Raw genomic sequence first — 23,725 nt, 5'->3', positions numbered from 1 at the left:
GAGATCTTACGTCGCGCAAAGTTTTCTCCCACTTTCTCAGCTCACTCTTCCGCAACGCGTCGTTATTGGCTCTCTCGCAGCACGATTACAAGGACACCCTGTATTACACAGAGGGAGCAGAAAAAGGAATAGAAGGATATCGCGAAGGTGAAAGAAAAGAATCGTGCCGATGTTAGCATCGGGGGCGCGTATCATCGGTCCCCATTAAACGCATCCTACTTTCCCAACTTAATTCCATTCGAGTCGACCGCTTAATTGTACGGTCACGTTCTCGGACGTGCAGCAGGGTCGTAACGTCGGCCGATTGCGAAGGGGCAGGACAGGATTATATAGCTGGAAGCGCGTAGGAACGCGCGCAGACAGGAAATCCCCCTCGTGGCACGAGTGCAGTCCACATTAGGCGGCCGACACCGGGGCGAACAATCGGCCAGTAGGGGCTAATCCGACCGAGGCATTTCCATCCGGCGTTTCGGAACTTCCCACCAGCCGCTCAGATTCCGACGTCTACCCGCAGCCACGACCGCCTCCTCCACTACCTCCGTCGCCGCCTTTCCCCCACCGCCCACTTCTCTTTTCCTCCAACTTTGTTACAAACTGCAGCTAAGCTAGCCGCCCAAAATCACGCGACTTAATCGCTATTTCAGCGATGCACCCCTCCAAAACCTAACCGAGAACACGCTACCAGAACGCATTATTCGAATGCTGCTCTTATTTGCACCGGCTCGTTAAGGATACATTCTCCTCGCGTCTGATCCGTCCTCTCGCACCTTTTGCTGACATCGTCCATTCTCTCCGTTCCCCTTTAGGTTTACTTCTCTAATCGTGTTTCACGCCGAACCTGAGCGAAGACCCGTTTTAATTACTCGAACTTGAGGAAACTTTTACGCCATCTTATCTCGTTACTCGGAGTCCGAGGATCGTAAAGCTAATATTCCGTTCGGAGGTGGAAACGCCGTGGCCATGGCCTGTAAACATTTCGAAGTATCGTACGTGTGTTGTAAAAGTAACGCGAGTGGCAAGTTTTTCAGAAAAATAGGAAAATCTATCCGGTGGTTGAAATCGTTTAAAACACGCGTAAATCATCGATCGTAGAAAACAATGGCGAATTTATATTTTCGTGACGTTTTCGTTTTTATCCTTTGGAATCCTCCGTTGATAGGGTTCGATGTTCCTTCAACAGGAGCGAATTATTTCGAGTCGCGACACTTTTGAAATAGCCAGACGCGCGATACGAAGCCAAGCAATTGTGCAACCGAATCGTTGCTTTGTCAAACAACTTTGTTATAGAAATTATGTTACATAGAAGTCGTGGAGTAAGAATGCGTTTCGATAAATCTTGTTAGTCTCTTTTGCGGATACATGGTTCGAATAACCGCGCCTTCTAGGCTACTTGACGATATTCTCGGACCAGACCACGCGGTTCGTGCCAACTGCATTTTCCTCAAATCAAAGCGAACTTGCGCTCCTATAAATCTCGACCCTGTAACATGACTTTCTATTTCCGTTCTCTGGTGGTTTTAGCACGGCTGATTTACGCATCTCGATTGAACGAACGTCAGCGCGCCGATAGGCGAAACGCCACGAGAAAACCGAATCGCTCGGTAATCGGTGGACGATCGTACGCGTCGCCATCGATGTCATCCATTTTTCTCTCTGGTGGTAAGAATCACGGAGAGAAAGGAAGTGGAGCGCGAATGCATCCCGCGAATTATGCAATTGCAACGTTAATGACCGCGGTCTCTGAAATCGTTCTCCCTTTCTCTCTTTCTCTCGAGGTTGTCGACGCTTGGCGGCGAATCGACCGCACGGTTATTGCTTTATCGCGTATTCCATTTTGTGGTGTGACTGTGTTGGAACGTCGCGCACGCAGTTATGCATTTGGAACGCATTAACGCGCCCTCGTAGACGTTTTTGTTCGGTTGGTGCGACTGGTTGTTCTTCAGTCAGTGTGTAGCGGATACATGGCTCGTGACGACGACGACGACGACAACGATGAAGATGACGACGACTATGAAGATAACTACGACGAGGCTCTGAAGTACGCAGAAAGCCTGTACAGGTCGCTTCAAAGACAAACCAGCAGCGAATCTCGCCACTTCGAAACATTGTGGTCCTCTCTCTTTCTCCGTCCCTTGGATCCTATCCCCCTTTTTACCTTCCCCTTTCTTTCTTTTTTTCACTCTTTCACGGTATTTTCCGACCGCCTCTCGTCTCCTATTTCTCTCGCTCTTATCCACTTTTCTCCGCTGTTCCCTGTCGCTCGATGGCCCCCTCTGCACCCGTCCGTTCGTCCGTCTGTCTGTCTGTTCGTCTCTCTTCGCTTAAAGCCCTGTACACACATCGCAGCGTGTACATGCGGTGTGTGCACGGGACTCTAAAAAAGGCGGCCGGGGCCATTCGATGGCAGCTGTTCCACATTTGAAGGATGGATATTCTTCGGGCTTTGTCGCCACGACAAAAGACCCTCTTTCACAAAAGGCCGAGCCGAGCCGAGCTTTCCGCGCGAGTCTCTTTCTTTCTCTGTCTCTCTGAGAGCCTGGCACAAGCATTCAGGGGTCTAAGTTCCATATGCGCCACGGCAGAGGCACAACCAGCACCACCACCACCTCCTCCTCCTCTCTTTCTCTCGTCTACTCTTCCCTTTCCTTTTACCTATTTCTCTCTTTCCAATGTTCCTCTCTGACCCCAGTGTTACGGCTCGACGAGCGACAGTTCCTCTCCCTCGACGCGAAAGCTTACGAGGACTCGCCTCTGGTAATTAGACGCCCGCTATTACCGTATGATCCCCCTTTTCCGTGGGAAAAAGCTGATAATCCAGTTCGAGTTCTGCGCTCTTGTCGCGTACCGGAGTTAATGATAATTCCGCTCGACGCGGCTGGTTAGATCGTTAGCGAAAGTATTTCACAACGGAACGAGGTTTCTAGGACACTCTGACCATTCTGCGCCCCTTTCCATTCGTTTATTTTACGTATCGGGATTTTAACGAAACCAGCTTCCTCCTAACCAACGACCTATATATCGATATCGTGTTCGGTTACATCGGGGTTTTTCTTTCTTTCTTTCTTTTTTTTTTTAACGTAATTCTCCCCCTTTTACAGTCTGTCTGCTGGAATTCCTCTCACGGGAAACGCGAGTCTTTCGTACTACCACCAGTCCCCATGACCGATAAAGGAGAATCGTATGGTGGCTGGGAAAAAACCGTCCGGAAATGCCAAGCATCGACTAGTAACCCTTAGCCGAACTAGTTTCCTTTTGATTCGAACGGAAACTGTCACCCCGCCCGTTTCGGAACCAGTGTCAGTACACCGCTGCCAGAGAGGACTCGCTCGTAGAACGACGAACAGTCTGTTCTGTGGTGACTAATGAATTTGCTACGAGCTGCTCTTGCTCGACGACCCCGTTTGACCCTAGGCAGCTTTGAAGCTACGAGACGCGTTACGAACAACCGGCACACGAATCTACCAACGTGCCACGCAACCAGTCTCCCTCGTGCTCGTTGTGACTCACGAATGATTAAGTCCGTCAGCCGGCCCATGATTTCGCGATGGAATTTCGTCGACAGATTTCATCCTTCGATTAAACTATCCGAGGTTAACTCTGCGTATACGAGCGTAAATTACAAAGTGATACAAAACGCTCGTATATGTTCCAATACGAGCTTCGTTGTAAATTTTAATATACTACGACAAAGTATAATATACTAATATCGTAAAACGATAGTCGACACTTATCAATGTGACGAGATCCGTTCCTCGCAAGTTGAGGAGAGTCGTCGCGCGAAAGCGTATTAAACAGAGTTCTTCGACTTCATTAGGCTAAAGTCGGGCTTAAATTAGAAATAAGCACGAGAGTTTCTCGCGTGACTGGAATCGAAGGTTTCCGATCGTGAGCACGAGTTGGCTGGATGCGTGAGCGAAATTAATAATTCCCGATCGTGCGATCCCAGCGATTGTCCAGCAGCTGTGCCGCCTGTCCCTAAATAAATTTTGTTTATTCGAACAGAAGAGGTACCGAATTTATTATCCCGCTTCGCGATCGTTCGTCGAACTCACAATTAGTTGCCCTGTAACACGCATTTGCTTTCTAATGCATTGCATCGGTTAGGCTATGCTTGCAGCCTGCTCTGACCAATAAAACATCTGTAGAACGACGTATCTACTTTCGTAAGAATCCATGTGAATATGTTTTCAGCGCCTGGTCTCGTAACTTCTGTGTAGATCTTCGGATTGATTTCATTTCGCCGACGTAATGTTAATTAACAAAGTTTCAAAATGTATTATACAACACGTACGATATGCGCGTAAAAGTTTTCGATAGCAAGGAAGAATTTCATTTGATCATTGCGACGTATTCGTCAGAACGTTAGTTGGTCGGAGAACGGTTCCGCCATATCCATAGCCCCACATATACGTGCAATTTCCCTCTTGCCTATACAAATCTGAAGATGATAAAATTCAAGACGTACGAGTGAAATTCACCGGGAACCACATTGGAATACCGGGTCCCCTCTATACGGTGATCGATCGTCTATTGAAAATTATGAAAAACCCCCTAATTCCAGCGAATATTCGAAGCGTATCGATTCCGAGCTGCACGTACGACTAACGACTCGGTATCGGAAGAATTTCATTTAAATCGGGCTCGATTGAATTGAAATTTTTCCATCTCGCGGCTCGCACCGTACAAACGCGGCCGCAACAATTCAAAATATGAAATATGGCATCGTGATCAATTTTTCGGTACTCGTATTCTCGGCGGACGCAAATTTTTCATCCATACCATACCTCGAAAGAGAAGAGAAGGGAAAGACGCGAGGAAGGGTGAGTCGAACGATGGGTGTCGAGACGATTTTTCCAAGGGATGGGAGTGATCGAATGCATCCTGAGACGTCACCGACGAAGATCGCCTCGGATGTCTCCGCGATGTCGCTCGATAAGTTTCGGACCATTTCGGCTGTGCTCGTCGTGAGTGGTGGTGTTTGCAGAGGGGGGACTCGTCCGTGATTCGATTCAGTTCTCGTACGTCCGCGCAACAGTTCAGATACCCATCGTGTAACAGGGATTCGGCCTTCCTAATTGGAGGAGTTTGTGTTGAGTTAAACGAGATAAACTGATACAAGTGCGCCTCGAGATAAGCTTCGACTCTGGCCTCTATCCCGTAATTGACCGAATTCAAAAATAAAGAGCGTTCACGCAGATAGATCGTCTGTTTTCCACATTGATTGCTGATTGCAAGAAGATAGAGCTGTAGGAACCGGTGGCAAGGTAACGTACATTTCATCAACCAGCCTAATTGGAACGACGATTAATTCGCGTCTCGCCTTAATTGGCATCTTTGCTTTATCGATTGTACATTGGTCTCTCGCGGTCCCTGGTTTATTTTACCCGCACGTTAGATTATGACTAGAATGTACGAGTGCTCTGACGAGCGCGTCAGAAGGCTCAAATATAGTGGCTGACGAAAATATTTGAACATTCACCATACAACTCATTCATGTGTTATATAAAACATTTTGAAATTTCTCTTGCATTTGAATAACGGAAAATAATGTCACGATCAGATATATATTGGTAAATAAATTGGTCCACGAAAAGATTGATTGGACTCTGGATGGGTTCAAAAATATAATTCGATATTTGGAAAAGCAACTATCAGATTGTAGTTCCTCTGCGACTACTTTTATAGAATTAATAATTATTATTAGAGAATTATTATTTTATAGAATTAATAATTACGTCGTATTAAAATTCTCCTGTTGTATCGTAGAGCGACGTTCAGATCAGAAAATCCTGCAAAAATATACCTAACGTCTTTCTTTCCTACGATCTTCGTACATAGATTCTTACGAATGATATTTCAATTTCCAAACGTATCCACTGTAGCCATAGTTCCATACGTCCGAGCACAAACGAAAAAGAAAAATTCTCGCGGCACTGTTAAACTGTCTAATAAAGCATGGCATATTTCGAAGGTGCATGCATAACGAAGCATTTTTAATGCATACATTAAAAAAGCAATCTTCGGAAAATCGGGTGGTAGCTCGGTGAATTTTGAGCGAGAGTGGAACTGTTCAATGGGACGTAGAGAAAGGAAAAAGAGGATGGCGTGTGAGACGCGTATCGGGAGGACGCACACATGCCCCTGGCATGCTCCGGTTCCCATAAAGTTGCTCCCCACGTGGTGTTAAAACCTTCTCTGTATCTCCGGCGTTCGTGTCCGCCCGTTCGTCCATGTGTTACGACGACGATACGAGAGAACCGCGATGACCTAACCAGACTGTCAATTAAAACGCCACCGTATACCACTTAAACTGTTCTAAATTTCAACCATTAACCCCCCACATGTCTCCGGCTGTTGTTCACGACCTATAACCCGCAATACTAAGAAGGGAAGGTACGAACTGCGTAATGGTAACGAAAGAAACGCGTCTTCCTTAATCGACGCGCGCCATCCTCGAATCGTTGCCACGACATAGGCGCCGAAGGGAAAAAAACAGGCTATTCCTGTGATTAAAATCAATTAGCGGTTCGACGGTACAATTATTAATCTCGTTAACGTTGCAACGCGCCGTTAATCGAACCACGTGTCTCATTTCGTATTGCTTAACGCCTATTTTCATCAACGTATCTTCCGTATTGCGCTGTCGCTCGTACACCGAAACGTTTGCCAAAATCTTGACACGGTGATAGACTGTCGAAAGAATTAAGAGCACGGAGACAATTAAATTTGAGTAGTGTCACACACGGAATTTAGGATAATGACAACTTGATCTCTCAGTCGCGACTTGAGAAACAGAGGGCCGCGTCGTCCGTGTCTGTTCGTTGTCAAGGAAGCTTATACGAAAGAAAAAAGGGTCTCCGCTCTCGAGTGGCATCGGATGAATAGGCCACCCGTTGGCCGCGCAGAGTCATCCGGCTTACGTTCTTCTTTCGTGACGAATCGCCGACCAAAGGAGTGCAGGAGACGCATACGTTGCAGAAGTGCGACGCACGCCTCTGTTTCTCTCTCGGAGAATCCAACCCCTGCAGCCACTCGCGCAAACTCGCCTGCCTCTACCTCGGTGTGCGTCGGGCACACGCAAACTCGCAGTATGTAGCGAACTAGAAACGAAAAAGAAGTCGCATTACTCTCGTGCATGTTATAGGGACGTACTCATTAGTAAATGAGCCCTGGGCAATCGAGTGTCGGGGTCCCAGGTGTTATCTCTCCTGGCGAACGAACGATGCGAACGAACCCCAGAACCACCTTCGCGTCCCACCGTGTATATAAATAGCGCTGCGCTAGGGTAACGGAGAGGGAAAAGCCGGTTCGTTCTCCGTGGCATAATGCCTTTTGTTAATTATTACAGCAGCCACACTTAGGGGCTTAAAATTCGCCATAAATAATCACTGAGACAATACCACCCCTCCCCCCCCCCCCCGGACACACCAATACCGAGTCGAAGAGCCGGCTCTCTTGCTCTCTTTCGCCGTATCGCAGTACCAACACGCGCAAACCTCATCGTCGCCGTCGTCGTCGTCGTCGTCGTCGACCCTTTCTCCGCTCATTTTCCATCGTCCACCCCCCACCCACTGCCTCTCGCCAGTGCTCATTGCACCCTTACGCCCCCGTTTTTCGACTCCCTTTCACAGCCTTTCCTTTCTCTCGTTTCGCTCGCTCCGTTTCCTGTTCGTCGTTTCCTGTCGATATCCTCCGGCAAAATCCGGCAAAAAAAGAAAGCTACGCGCGCGATATTCGGAACGCGGCGGGCGGTAAGGGTGGCCGATGGGGGCGGAGAAGGGAAGCGCGAAAAACGACGCCGCGAGAGACTACGGCAATTTAGCCGGCGATGTAGCTAAAGCTTGGAATTAATCGGTGGATCGAGTGCTGCGTCCCTTGCAGCGCGTCGTTACGATTTTCTTTTAAAACCAAACTCGTGAAACGCTAATGATATCGCCCCCTCCCCTTTTTCCGCTGAGTTCGCGCTCCTTCCGTTTCTTTCACCTGCTGAAATTATTTGTACATATTTGGAGAGCGTGATGATACCTTTGCAGTAGGCAGATTATGGGATAGTTCGAGTATACAGCAGGTTACGAAAATATCCGAACACTTGGCAGAAACCGTTCGCGAATGCATAAGACGAGACGCCTAGAAACGTTCCGTGTTACGTGTCCGTTGCGTACGTTCCCAGTAAATGTCTTGCAACCTCTCTGCATAGACTTCCAGAATCGTTCGAAACTTTGCCAATTTAATGGGGACGGTCGTGTCTCGTTGGTGTTGGTAAAATTTAAAAACGTTTTATGCGATACATATCACATGCGCATACATAAAAGTTTCCTTTACAGTCGTTACAGAGTTGGCGAAATTAGAGAAGAGTTTCAGATTAGAATTCGCAGTTCCGTCCGGCCAACGTAATATTTTTAACCGTGTCATTAGACCGCCGTGCGAGGAGAGATCCGCGAAAGATCGTAATTTTTCGAATGTACTCCGCTTTAAGGAAACCCAAAGCATTTTCCATGAACGTAATTTTCTTCGCAATGTAACTCCGCTTCCTCGTTCCTTCGCTGCTCTGCTTTTAAATTATCCGCCTCTTTAAGCACGCCTCCGCCGGCATTGCAAACGTAAGACGAGGATATAATTGGAGAGCAACAACCCATTAACATTTTGCAATGACGAACGATATCGCGGATACGAATGGCATATGAAATCAAATGGCAGAACAAATGGAGAGATTGGCGAAGGAATTCTCTTTAATCGATTTCTGATTCTATAGAGAAAAAGCTTGATGTTTCAAGTACGATAAACCCTTGGTCAATTAGCAACGAGAAAAGGGGATGTTGTACGTCGTAAGGGATGAAACTTTATCATCCTCTGGCTACCGGCTTTCCATTAGCAAGCGTTCGTCGACGATTTTTCAGCGTCAGATTTTTCAATGAGCCAACAGATCGGTACTACCCGGTAGGGAACGTGCTTGCAAGAAGATAGATACTTACTTAGAACTCTTTACATCAGGAACGCTTTTTATCCGGCGCGGTTTAGGTTAGGTTTAGATCGTAAAAAACTGTCGGTCGATCGGCCACGATTCGCGGACCAAAGAAAGGAGGAAACGATAGCGAACCTGGTTGACGTTAAATTTATGACCATCGCTAAGCACAGAAACTCTCCCCTGTCTTTTTTATCGATTCCCAAATCCTGCCAAGTGATTTTCACGGAAAGACCGCCTGGGGAAAGTGGATGTGAAACACGCGTGGAATTAATTGAAACGAAAAGCGTCGAATTAGCCGCACACCGCCAGGTGATCCGTTACAAAACCTTGAAGAAAAATCGGATTCTTTTTTTAAATAGCCAATGGCTTTTTCGACGATTCCGTCGGTTGCTTTCCCGATGACGCTCGCTCATTAGACGCGGCCGATAATTGGAACGAACGGAAAAATTCGCTCGAATATAGTAGACAGCCGATGTGTCGTGTACGAGGAATCGAATTTTTCTGCGATCGGAATTTTTGTCAGTTGACTGACCATTATATAGATCCTTCGTGAATTTCAAATTAAAATCGGTGAAGTTCGAAGGGAGACGTGACGGTATCATCGTGATTTCCCAAACGTCGATTCGATCGGTATTCCGTTGAATTTGAATTTTTTTCCCAAAGTAAAATAATCCCCTTTCGTGACGATAAGAGGCGCGCTAACGAACCAAAATTATTTTTCTACCTTTAATATGTAACCTATGCCTCTTTTTTTTCTTTTCATCAATCAGTTTCATATTGAAGCTATCTCTTCATTGTTACGCGTACGATGAGTCATTAATTTAGTCATCCAAAATTATAAAATGTATCTCTGCCCTTATCTTAGTTTCTACTCTCACAATAGGATCGATGTATTCCAACATATTCCGTACTATTGTCATCATACTATATCGAGATTATGCGCCATAATGATCCTTATTAACGCGATATTAGTACACGTATCTGGTGAGTTGCACGCGTTGTGATTAGCGCACAGACCTGTTTGTCCCTGGCTGTCAACTCGATTCTCTCTCTCTCTCTCTCTCTCTCTCTCTCTCTGTCTGTCTTTCTCCCTCTCTCTTTAGAAGTTTCGCGACAAAATGCCTTTTGTCGATCGCTGTAGTGGCAAACATGCGTTCAACTTGGCGAGCTTCGTTGCATCGAAACCGACAGAGTGAGAGGGAAGTGGCTGAGGCGCGGCAGACGATGGAAGGGGACTGGATGGACGACAAGGGTCAGCTGATAGCGGACAATTATCTCTCAGTTTAACCCGAGCGATCCGTGCCTCTAGCCGCGATGTTGTAAAACATTATTGTACGCAGTCGGTCGATCGTCCTGGGAAATCAGCTTTCGTGAAATATTCGAGGAAACGGTTGTTTGCGGTTAATCGAACTTTCCTTTGCATGTCAGTGACGATAAAAAATACCGTATGCTTGGTGCTTTTAATATGACCGTGGTCTAAAAATGTTCAAAATTGATATATCACGTTGGACGTTTTTATCGAAGTTTCAAATCTAATTTGGATGTCTTACACGATGGATGACACGGTAAGAGGATATCAGAGAGCTATGAAATAAATTGTTCGGTGTATTTTAGTCGCCGGCAAACACGATATATTTCCGTCCTTTTATCGGTGCAACTGCCTTTTGCGGTATTATGTCATCGGTTGTATTAGATTCCGCGACGTGGCACGGCGCGCCATTACCTATCCCCTTGTGTTTTCCGTTACGAATTGCAAGCTGTCAATGATAAGGACCCGTACTTTTCGTAGAAGGTAAGGTATCGTGTAACGAATCGAAATTGGTTCTACTGTATGCCTCTTGTTGCACTTCCAAGAATTCGTATGTCGTTCATACATCTTATTATTTCAAGTTTTCTATCGTCGCGCAAGACAAGAATATCCTTTGATCCGATGAGAAGAAGTGATACGCTAAAGAACAGTTTAGTCGGAGCAATCGTTGAGAATATACTGTAGAAAGCGCATCAACTTACCCTTGAAAATTGCCATTTTAGACCAGTCGTTTTCTAAAGTTGAGCTAACGTTAAAAAATATCATTTGATTAAAATAACGAATCGACAATTCTATCCGATGCTTTGTAAATCAATTTATATCAACGAATTAACAAGATGGTGTTTCTCAACGTTCAACGATTAAACAATGTAAGAACTTTATCATCTACAATTCTGTTCCTTCTCGCTTCTTGCGTTATGTAATTTCGCCTTTGCTCTATCCTTATATTATAGATATATCTTCGATTTGATAGCATATCGAACGCCGGCTTCAATTCGATCGCGATTGGAATATCGACATATTTATTTTAACGTTATGCGCGTCGCGTTTCGTTTCTTTGGCTTGTGCGCTCGCTCAATCGCAAATTTTCTGAAAGCGATTCCGAACAATTCGAAGACTAAATTTTATTTTACTTCAGAAAACTTCGCCTTAGTTTGTATTTCATATTTTACGTATTAAAAATATCGCACTGCGATATAAAATACGAGTTAAATCAGAGGGTTACGTTCCGAAATAATTAAAGGAAAATGCAACGCAAACGTACTCGGTTATCGAGCCACCCTTAATTAATTGAACTTCACCTTCGTCGGATAAGGGGCAGTTGAGAAAATAGCAGGTTAGGATGTTGCTCGTGAGCCACGCTATTCCACTACTTTCCACCGGAATCGAGATTTCTCGTTAGAGGTTAATTCGCACAATTGAAGCGGTTGCCATCTTAAAACGACTGCCTCTTTCCTCTTCGCCATAGTGTCATTCCCCTCGCCAGCCTGGCAACGGTTTCCCATTTCGGATACAGGTTTACCCTCTGACGCGACCAGACGGGAAAACAACCGGAAACGGAAGGGATGCAGAGACACAGAGAGGAAAAGCCACAGAGAGACAAAGCAACGGTAACGATAGAAAAATGCAACAGGAGTGGTTAAAACGCAACAGTAAACAAAGAAAACATAAAGTACATCAACTTGAAAAATTCAGTTTTATTTCGTAGTTTAAACGTAAAAAGGAGACGACGCTTGTTCTTAACACGTTGCCATCGTTCGCGACTATTAAGACGCTTATAGAAATCGAAAAAGTCGTTAGAAATTTATCAGAAACTTTGCAATTATCATTTGCTTAAAACTTCTTAATTATTCTTTACATTCATCTTCTTATTCTTTTTTACATTGAAACTTCTTAAATTAAAAGATCGTGGATATTGAAATTTTCGGATTATTTTCTTGTAACTATTACAAATAAATAACTTTTGGAATTATATTTCCTGCGTACTTCGAACTTCGCATAATTCTGACCGATTACATAGTCGTTCCTTTGATAGTGCGAGCCAGTTACACATGAAAAATTAACAGATGTTTCAATATTCACGAACGAGGATAGCTTGGAAATCGGCGTAAAACGTACAGCGATATAAAATGAATTCTCAGTTGAATTCGCGAATCAAAGCTCCGGGAGGCAAGCTTCCACGTAGCTGTTGCAGGCAAAACGGTTCTGCTTACACCTTGGCGAAGCGCAGGTTCGCGACGACGCACGGGGGAAGGGTTTATGCTTCCTCAAATTAGTTTGTACACGGGAAATTTATCATAACCCCACCCTGGCCTCACTCCAGTAACGTAAATACTATCGTAAACGTGCAGCCGTCGTTTGCGACCCGGCGAGAAGCTGTTTCTCTCGGGAAGAAGGGAGTGAAGAAAGGGAGCGAGCTCGGGTCGATGTGCACCCATTCGGTTGGATTTCCATCCGAGCGACGAGAATCCGTCGCGTTGAATACTCGTCACGAAACTAATGGCCCATTTCCGGCGTTGCGCGCCTTCGACTGTTTCTCAGCTTGCTTTTCTTTTGCCTCCAGCTTCCTCCCCTTCTGTTCAGCTGCTTTTTCTTGCATTCTCTTGTCCGATCAAGGCAGAAGAAGCAACTGTCGGGGGCAAAAGGCGACGAACAGCAGCGTCTCTGAAGGACAATTAAGCGAATTGTCTTTCGTGATTCTTGAAAGAACGGTGTCGATCTTCTTCTGTCTTAGCGATAATTGGCCAGGAGTAGACGTTGACCTTCGCGTGACGACCTCTTCATCGTTTCCGAAGCAGGAAGGATTTGTCTTTATCGATGGTATCATTGCGTGGCTTGCGATTTACTACGCTGATGCTTGCTTGGCTCCCTTTGCTTGGTTAGAATATAGTCGTAGCCTGCGCGATATTAGGTCGTAAAATTGTCATTTTGCGGGATTTGATCGACGTATTTTCACTTGTCCCCGAGAACGTGCAGGCTCTCCTCTATACACAGTGTTTCGTCTGCTACTACGGCTTCTGTTTTAATATCTTTGCACCGTATTGCAATAGCTTCTCTCTCAACGCCATTACGATTATTTTTTAGCATAATTTAAATATCGACGGAAGTAGCTGAAAGTAGAAAGAAACCAGAAACGTGCCCAAAAGCGTTGACGGTAAACGAACGGTTTTAAAGAATGTGACTGTTAGTGTTTACAGACTGACCATTAAGTGAGACGTCGCCTGTGACAGATACTCGACTAGAGGGTAAAATCGGTGGGTCTGTTAAAAATCGAAGACACGGGAATTGGATTAGAAGGACCGGTGAAAAAGGTCGCGCGGTCGTTTATTCTCTCCTGAACCCTGTCGAGTGAAGCTTAGCCTGAAATAACATCTGGTTGTTGTCAAGTGCTCTTCCTGCTCCAGTCGATTCATCTTCGATAAGTTACAAGGTTAGTGACACGTGCGATGTGCGCTCAGCGTTAGTATAAACCAAAGTAACAAGTGATTGATAAAACAACTAAGTGTCAAAATCTACAGGTCCAAAAATTTCGACCAACCAATTAACCGTGAATTAACGAGAACTCGAAAGCTCCATTGGAACTGTTAAACTCGATCAACGAAAAAAGCAAAATATTGCGTTTAGACCTTAGATCGTGGATTTTTCTAACAGCCAGCTATCGTCGTCTTTTAATTTAATTAACGCGTAATCGATAGACCCTTTCAGGGTTAGGCTACAACGTTTCTTTCGGAAACTTTAGGTTCGCGAGACTTTTTCAAAGGAAAGGCAGACGAGATAGAGATTCGAAAAATAGTGAACGACGAAGGTAGAACTGGGCGAGACCGGCTAACAGGGGATGAATCGGGGGAACGGGGTGTAGATGGAATAGTTCAATGGCCGGAAAGCACAAAACCGATGCTGGAAATAATGCCTCTCGTGGCGCGCGCGGAAAAATCGCAACATGGCTGTCGCGTCACATGCACTTTTCACTTTTTTTCGCGATTCCTCCGCGATTGATTGACAGATCATGCCGTTCCCGGCTGCGTATCTCTCCCCTATCAGGTAATATCCCAAGCCTGGAGGTACGCCGCGTCGCTCACGACTCGAGGAAAATTCGACCAGCTGTCCAGCCTACTGACAGATCATATTTACGAATGCTCGGGTAAACTTTTGTACCCGCGTTTCGGCCATTAACCATGATTTAGGATGCCAGCGAACGAACATTTACACGCGTAACGACGTTGCTCGTTCTAATCTTAACCCTCCATGGGCAAATACATTTTCAAACCCTTCATAAGCAGGCTGGATCTTGTGCATCCACGTCCAATTATTTTACCGCTCTGCACGTTGAAAAGGTCTAAACTATTTTGAAATATTTGTTAGAGTTTCTACAACGTTACGCAACCGGGTTTTAAATGAAATGTCCAAAAGATTTCTCGGGAAAAATTCGCACATTCACAACATTCTATGGGAAAATCGCAGTAGCTCGCGAGTAAAATTTCGCTCGAGGTTGACTACGGACGTTATTACGATCGGTGACTCTGAATCGTGAATGTGTTAGTTACCACCATACAATACAGTTATTTAATATTCTGCAACTATGGAAGTATTGGATTTTTCTACGAACATGATAATGGAACACGTGGAATATTCTATATACGGAAGGTAATGTTTTAATCGCGTTCGTGAAAAATAAGTTAGTTCGTTAATCGGATATTCGGGAAAGAGACAAATTTTGGCTATACAGAAATCCGCATAAATTCGAAAGCTCTTCTCCTTTATGCATCGAGTCTATCGATGGTTCGTACACGCCTGAATGCCTGTATGCCGCAGTCATCTCGATCATTTTCCCTCGACGCGTCAGCAGTAAACCGCTGAAGCACCTTTTCATCGAGAATTTCGCGCGATCGAGCAACACAACGGGCAAAAGAACACGAGCAGAACGAAAACGCTTTATCGTCGAAGATAAAGCGAAGGAGAGGGTTAGAACATCGGCAGAGGTAGCGTACGGTTGGAGACGAAGGAAAAGGGACCGATCTGGACGATCCAATAAAAAGTAATGGTTCGAAAAGTCAGGGGTCTTTGGCGAAAAGTCGCCCCGACACCTTTTAAGCCTGCAGACGAACGTTCTTCCATCCACCCCTTTCGTCGTCCTTTTAGCTTAAACTCGATGCGACGGTGCGATCATCCTCGCGAGACACGAAATTAAGCTGCAGTTAAGTGCAGGCCTGATGAAAAATTAACGGTGACTGCAGGCGCGGATTTCCTTCGTTTCGCCTTTATGGAAATTTCGGGACGAAATTGTTTTCCCTCCCGCCATCTTCCCCCACCCTTCTTCATCCACCCCTTCCGTGAGCGACGTCTGCCACCATCCTCTCCTCTTTCACTGCTCGCAACGAAATTGTTTTCGAAATTTATTAGAGCAGGTCTGTACCTACACTCGTCGCGCTCATGACGATTTGTGATTTCAATTATTTCCCGGCTCCTCCGTGCTGTCATAGAAATTGGCATAATTCTAAAAGCACGACCGGTTACAGACGAAAATTTATCGCGGCGTGGCCAATTGTTTTTCGAACGTAAATGGCTCTTGTTCACCGAGGAAAAGAGAGAATTACGAGCATGGTAATTGTTAGGCGGACATCAATTACCAACGAGCGGCTATACATGGTAATTTTCCGGAGCAAGGTTCTCCCACGGCTCTTTCATGCTCGACAGATATCGAATGTTTCCAAATGTACGATAGCCGACGATAGGACGATAAAATTGCGGTGTTGCTATCGACGCTCGCCTTATCGTAAATCACCGATAGCTACCTCGCTTCGATTATGTAACGTCTCGTCATCCTGCTCACGATACCCAGTCTCCTTCTTTTTTTCCTCTGATCTCGTCCGTCTTTCAGTTTTAACGTCGAATCTAGATACGAGGTACTCGCGACAAGATGGAATTAAAGCTCGCCGATCGGTAAATTCCTGAGGGTTCGATGATTATTTTTTCCGGCAGATTGGCTTCGCAACTCGCACTCCGGTTTTCCCGATAATCATCTTTCCCGTTGACTAAAATTTCCTCGCGTAACTTTGATCTTTCGATCGAGGCATGAAAAAATCAAAGGCGGGCGAGCTTCGTGTCCCGGTAGTTATCAAATGCATTTCATTTTCAGGCGAATTTCATTTTCTCTCGTACGCATCGCGATCCATGCGTGCTACAGCATCGTGTCCCGGAAAAATTTTTCTTTACTTCGTTCGTCTCGCCAGTTTCTTTTCCCATCTACGTACGTACGTACGTACGTTTCTTCTCTCTACAACCAGTTCGTTCTTCCCTCCTGTTTCTGGATTTCTCTTCGTCTTGGTGTTCTCCCTTTCTCTCCTTCTCTTCACATTTATCAGCCGAAAGCTCGAGCCACGGAGGCCGCCCATTATCACTGGAGAGATAATTAAAAAGGCAGGCGCGGGAGAGATATTAAAGCGTTGAAGAGAGGGTAGGCTCTTATCAGCGGGCCGTTATCGTTTGACGGCCATGTTGGGGTCGACTTCTTATCCTCTTTGCATCTTTGTTTCTTTACTCCATCCTCGTGTTTCCTCTTTCCTTCTACGTATCTCCCTCCTTCTCTGTCTTATCCCTTTCCGTATACATAATCGCTTTTACGTGACAGATTGTAACTATCTGGCCACTTCTTTTTTCCCTGCGCGTCTTCGATAATCGAAGGGTCTAGATTATCGGCAGATATCTCGCTCCGCTATTCGTACTCACGATTGTCGAAGATTAGTGAACGAGCCAACACGATCGTCAATCTTGACGATCGATAGCGTCTCCGATGACGTGGAATTTCGTATTTTAGGGCTATCGGTCCAACATACAGAGCTGGAAGGAAGGCTAAACGAAACGTAGGTCCGTTTGATCGAAATGGATTAAGCGTGCTTTAGTTTCATAGAAATGTTTAGATACACCGATAATTATTCACCGAATTGATTATATTTACCAATTGTGTCGTCCGAATGAGCGAGTACACTGGATAGTCTTGTACAAGTGGTAACAACTTTGACAATCCCAGAAACGAAATCATCGAATTTCAAGCTATCATATTAATTGGACAAGTTGGAAATTATTTAACTATCCCATTGGACGTAAAATTGAGAAATTGCGAGAAATAAATTTATTCGCTAGGATATTATTATTATTAAATATTCGTGCAGAAGGAAGGTTTTAGCTGCCCGTAGTACTTGGTAGCCAGCGAGTTACCATTTCTTCCAGCAGTTTTCTCTTTATAATATAACGTGTTACGCTCTTTCCTCGATCCTCGTTGGTCCACAAGACTGGAAGGAGAGCCACGAATACGTAAGCTTGCACGAGGTTGCCTCGTAACGTCCGTGAAGCGTTTGGCTGGTAGCAAAACGTACTACGAGGGTCTCGATGGTGTAAAAGGTAGAAAAATGGTGGAGATCTTGGCGGGAGGGTGAGAAGGCCCCGGTGACGTCATGCCAGCCGCTCGACATCTTATTTCCTACGTGTCTGATACCACGCGAGTAATCTACAAAAGGAACAGGCCGAACAGCAGCTGCTTTTCCTCTGCCTTTTTGTTTCTTTTGCTTTTATTCCAGCCTACAGAGCTGTCGTGAATGCACGCCAGATCCACCAGGCTGTCCTGCCTCTAATGTAGATCTTTCGTGATACAGTTATCGAGAGACGAGACAGGAAAATAGTGCAGGATCGTCGACACCCGGCAGAAATTCGTTTTCATCGTTATCGAACTTGCAAACCTATATTCCATTCAATAAGAGACGAATTCTGTCTCTAGCCTTTCGTTTTTGTATACAGTGACGACTCTCACCGAACGATTACTCAGCACGTCGTGTTAGTCATTTATCTAGGAATTAGGCCATGTGCCAAATTCCTTCGTGGCGAATGTACAGCAGGTTGTCCGAAAAGTTTCTTTCGTTTCACGAGGAAATACTAGACGCACAATGTTTTATATTATTTTTTCGAGTTACGTTGCCGTGTTGAGATAAACACCGCGACGTTTCACAAACTTGGTTTCTTCACGTTTCTACGAGGGTGCACTGTTGTGATAAACACGTTTGCGAAAGAAAGATACTTCTCGGGCAGCCTAATATTATAGCTGTTTATGCAGTTTACACGTACCTATTGTCGCAGAATCTTACATTTTGTAAAAATATCTTCCTCTTCTTTGGTGAAAATAGTTTTTGGCCAATTATCCGAGGATCTAGATAGAGGATTAACACAGAAATACGACATATATATGGAAGAGGAGGACAAACAAAAACGAGAAGAAGTCATATGTACTAAGTGAAGAGAAAACTTCATCTGCATAACTTTCCACTTTTTAATTTTCCTTCGTTTAAAAAAGAATTGCGGTAACATCTAGCATGAAAAACTGTCGGATGATATCGTACAGGCTTGGAAGAGTATCGGAGAATTTCTGAGGATTTTTTGAAACATAAAAGTCTAAAACAAACTGCACGAACATAAACGAGCCGGTACGCAGGCGACGTGAATAAAAAAGAGGTAGCAGACGGCGGGTCGATATACTAACAAGCCATTTTAAAAGCCATTTAGACATACAGCGCGTCGAACTATGGAGAAGAGCGGCGCAGATAGATGTTATAGATCAAATTTATAATCTGGCAAACAGAAGCTTAGAAAATCCGTGTGGCAATTTGATGCTGGCAACCGCGTGTCATACGACATAATACGCAAGATGAAACGGATGCGTTAATATTCTTGAGAGAATTGTGGCGTCTACTCGCGTGGGTAGTGACCTACTTCGTGCAGGTGACAAAAGAAAATATAATGCGACGTATATATCGTGAATCACGCTGCATCGTCCACGTCCAAAAACGGAATTTTGCGTGATCCAATCGAGGTGATAAAAAATATCACGATTGAAATTTCATCGTCTATTTGTCGAGCTTAGATTAACGAAGCTGACAAGTCGACAAATAAAATCGTCAAGGTCCACGAGTATCACGCGTCTGTCTAATCTACGTTCGGCGCGTTAAGCCTTTCACACCGGGACAGTGTCGTTCATTTACGAACGAATGAAAAGATTGGGCACAATTGTCTCGTCCTGTATCGGGCCACATGCGATTCCTCCGACCCTACGCGCTTTTAAGGTCAGCCAGCCCTCGGCGGAAGTTAGAAAATCCTTGAGGAACGCGCTACATTCGTCCGTGTACCAGATTGATAGAGTACGTGGATTTGAAACGACGAAGGGACAGGTTGGATAACAGCGCGTACGCCGGATATTGTTCGAGTCGAATTAAAAGCATCCAGCCGCGTTGCTGTTCGTTGCGGTCGTCTGCGTGGGCGTGTTTACGCGCTTATTAGTGGTTTCGTTGCTATTAAACCGGCACCCGGAAACAATGGCTCGTCTTGATTGTTTCGAACGTCAATGGGGATGCATCGCGTTTACGCGTAACTTTGTTGCTCATTTGCCGCATTGTGCAAAGTCCATGCTCGAAATTTCCAGCGTCGAGTCTTTATACGAATCGAATTCGTGTCTTGCTTTTTCCACTCGTATTCAGCTCGGTTGTGGGTATCGAGTCCGGCGGAATTAATTTTTATTGTTAATAACTTTATCGCTAATAATCGCACCGCGAGTGTTTATGCGTTTATGGGAAATTTAAACATTCGAAAATACGTAGAATTTGGACGATATGTAAATAATTATTCGTTTGAGTCTAACTAGAAGCGTGTAACATATTTAGGTGCGTGGTAAGAGTCGCGTTGTTAATTTACATATTAGATACGTTTCTTAACGAGGCAAAATTTTCAGTCTACTCGTTTTGGTGGCTAAGATCTTCGCCGGAAGATAGGTTTGTCAGATTTCCTTAATTTTACAATTAAACTCCCTTCGCCCTCTATTAAAACTCGCACCACCCTCGTCGTATCCGCGGGGCCATTACTTTTTCCACGCTGTTCTACCCTGCAGGGCAACGTAATATTAATGCCGTAAAGTTAGCCCACTTCTGTCAGAAAGCTCATTCCGCCGTTATTTCCTCGTGTCATTAATACCGGCCGCATCTTGTAAGCAGGGTTAATTAAAACATTCACGCGAAATTAACAATCTATCCCCGGGGTGGCGATGCTGGACATTTCCCACAGGCTTCCTGAAATTATCCGATTAACGTATTCTTCGTACCTACGCCTCTTTTCGCTCGCAAATTCGCTCGTTATTAATTGCCACGATTATCCTCGGTCAATTCGTCTTTCGGAAAAGTATCTTCTTATCATAGCCGAGTGCTATGTAGTTCGAACGTTCGAAGTTCATTCTCGTCAAGGTGTTGCATTCCAGACACGCGAGTATCCAGTTTCATCGTTGATCAGTTCAACACAGTTCGACGTCTTCGGTGTTTCGATATTACGGCGAACAGTATTTTTAAACGCTAGAGGTAAAGTATGGAATGTGTTTACAAGAACGACTATTATTAGTGCGTTGGCAGTTGCGATAGATAAGAATGAGATAATTTGGATACGTTCCACAGAATGACCGGGCAGATTGACTTTGTAATTTCGACCAGCATTATATCGGCGATATATTTTTTCAAGATCGCGTAGCGCGATATCGATGATTCTCGCTCGTGTTACAGCAGGCGTAGTCACCAATAAAGGAGACTATACCTAGCGTCGACGCGTTTGCGGCCAAGAACGACGTTATCGATCAAAGGGCTGACTGCAGCCAACATCACGAAGCAAAGGAACGTGCTGTGATCCAAAACACGGGATCCATGGAACGCGGCAAATGTCACGACGAGTCTGCACGAGCAAATAACATAAAGAGTGTGTTTTGCGGGGGAGAGACAGAAAGAGAGAGAGAGAGAGAGGACTAGAGGATCGTAGTAGTGGCACGTGGGCGACGTTAGCCCACTTTTATCAAAGTTCTTGTCTCTCTCTCTCTCTCTCTTTGCCTGTGGTGACGGCGGCGGCGCCGTTACTTTTCCGCCCTTTCCAACAAAAGAGGAACGAGCTTGCTTGAACGTCGCCGTTTACGAGCACGGCACATCGCTCTGTACACGAATACATATTGCCTGCTGGCGGTAGCAGTGCAATTAACATCACTCGGGCTTCAAACCCTCTGCCCGATGACTGACGAAGGACGAAACGAGCGAGAACTCGCAGAAGAGAGAAAGAGAAGAGAGAGGCAGAGAAAGACCGTCAGAGAGGAGAGTAATAGTTTTCCCAGTCTCTCTCGTCACACGTTTACGCACCTCTCTCTGTAGCCGTCTCTCCTCGTCTCTCCTCGCAGCCTCCCCTTAACCAACCCCTTCTCTTCACGGTCGCCATAGCAACCGCTCTCTCTATTCTGTCCTCTCTCGCGTTCTCCCTTTCTGTCCAAGTCGCTCTCTTTATTTTCTCTCTCGTTCTCTGGCCGGCTTCGCCCTTGCCACTCCGACCGTCCCAAAAACATTGACCTTAGCATCGAGATTGCCTCGTGCTCTCTCGCGTACGCATCCCGTATTCATCGGGTCCCGCAGTGAATCGAAAGCGGAAGCGAACCGTCCGATCGAAAGCGTTCCACCCTCTCGGCCGACTATCTCTGTCTCGCTTGCCACGGCTGTCTCTATGCCGTCTGGGTCATACGACGGAGGCTACCGGACGCGCTCCAATCGAGAACCACTGGGCTAACGACACGTGCACGCTCCTCCCGGCAACGGGACCGCTCGATCGCTCGATGGCCAACCTACGTATCGATTTTCCGCGTTCGCGGTCCATTTTCAGCTCCACACCGATGAAACTTTGCCGAATTTCGCCAGGTAAACGAACGCATTTTGGTAGAACCGCGTACGTATGGCATGATCTGACGCGTAAGAAAATTTGTCGGACGCAGTTGCAGCGTCGAACGCTTTTCTCCGCTTCAGTCGTAACTTGGACACGAGCCACTCGGAAGACACGTCGATCGACCTGAAAATCGGAAAGCGGAGAAAAACGATAACGTTACAATGTTGCCTTAAAAATTCCTGTTATCCGTCTCGTTTCTTTGTTATAAATGAATTCCTGAAAATAAGTTTTGTTTTTTTTTTTTTTGTTGAGGATTGAACGTTATTGCTCTATGTATACTTCGACAAAGTGGAGTTGACCTGTTTGACCCTCGAATGGCTCGCTCTTCGCTGTAATTGCTTAATCGTAACAAATACGTAACGGACGCAGAAACCAATGTATCAGTAACGTACTAAGAAGTAGCGTGTATACGGAGAATGATGCAAGTATTTGAGTCTTGGAATCAGGTATACTCGATGAGAAACGAGAAGGTGAGAAAGAATTTTCACCCCAATTGCGGATCTCTATTATATCGTGACAGATTGCTATCGGATTGCAGCGTAGAAGACGGAAAAGCGATTGTTACGAGCCCGAGCTGGAAAATAAGCGTCGATGTTTAGAAATAGTGCAGCGTCAGCTTAAAGATGTAGCTCATAAGCGATGGATAATTTATCACCTCTCGAAAGAATAAGAAAGAAAACGTTCAGTTGTGTCGGATCCAAAGCGTCTATACTCGTTCTCAGTTACGCGAGTTCGTAACGTTCGACGACCCCTGCCGTCGTTCCAACTCCCTTCGATCAGATTAAACTCTTTACGGCTCGTGGAAACGCTGGCAATTTATCGATTAACGAACACCTTTAGCGAAACATCCCCCTTCTTCCTTCTTGCGGGAAAATTACGTTCACCCAGTAAAAGAATCCTCTGGAAACAGTGAAGATCCGTAGCTCCAGCTTTCGTCCCTGTGTGGTCGTCTTTCGAGTAATTGGAGTATTCGAGTTCACGAAAATATTTAAACACCGTCGTACGATACATTTGTAAATTTCATTAGCGTTAGAATAAGACCTGCCATGATTATCTCAGCATCTGTTTCACTTCGTACGAATTTAATTTCATTAATATGTAGGCGATCTATATATATATATATTTGACATCTTCGTTATTACTATGCATTTCTTTATCACAGCAAGATAGTTTATATTTAAGAGAGTGACGTTTACAATTGCAATTTTCCACGACTGTTCCATTTATGAAATTGATCAGACTTCTGAACGTTTCAGGCGCCTGACATGGCTGTTCATGTGGCATTCCAATCTCTTACCAAATGTATGTTCGCGATAAATGTCATAAATTCTGTTACATCGTTATCGTTGTTATCGTATCTTGTAGATTTTCGTCAGTAGTTTACCAATTTGACCAACGTACTTCGAAACTGTGTTATACAGCACGCGCGACAAACGTAAAACTTTTTTCATGAAGTGTCCAAATAGTTCCGCGAGTCACAGCGTATCGAACGTTCGAAAATATCGAAGGTCAAGACGAAACTTTTTTTCAACTGGAAAGTTGCCCAAGTGCAAGGTAATTGCCCAAGTTGCTGCGGTCTTTACGTAAAAAAGAAGAGAGGGAGATAGGAAAGAGAGGAGTGGACGGTTCGAATAATCTGATTAGCCAAAGTGTGTCTGATCGTTTAAGGTCGACCACCG

The 23,725-nt window shown here is 45.1% G+C and overlaps 1 long non-coding RNA gene across 7 annotated transcripts in view; it reads left to right on the top strand.

Moving 5' to 3' along the window:
• Window positions 1–23,725, top strand: part of LOC126872455 (uncharacterized) — a 76,256-nt gene that overhangs the window by 31,263 nt on the left and 21,268 nt on the right. For 4 of the 7 annotated variants that reach the window (XR_007691985.1, XR_007691981.1, XR_007691983.1 and 1 more), the window contains exon 3: window positions 3,099–5,264. The exons of 1 other annotated variant lie outside the window; for it this stretch is intronic. This is a non-coding gene — a long non-coding RNA (uncharacterized LOC126872455). 2 more of the 7 variants (XR_007691982.1, XR_007691986.1) reach the window with 2 other exon arrangements.

Source organism: Bombus huntii, chromosome 13, assembly GCF_024542735.1.
Source record: "Bombus huntii isolate Logan2020A chromosome 13, iyBomHunt1.1, whole genome shotgun sequence".
NCBI classification, from domain to species: domain Eukaryota; kingdom Metazoa; phylum Arthropoda; class Insecta; order Hymenoptera; family Apidae; genus Bombus; species Bombus huntii.
The sequence above is the reverse complement of the archived record's forward strand: the minus strand, read 5'-3'. Positions and strand labels throughout refer to the sequence as shown.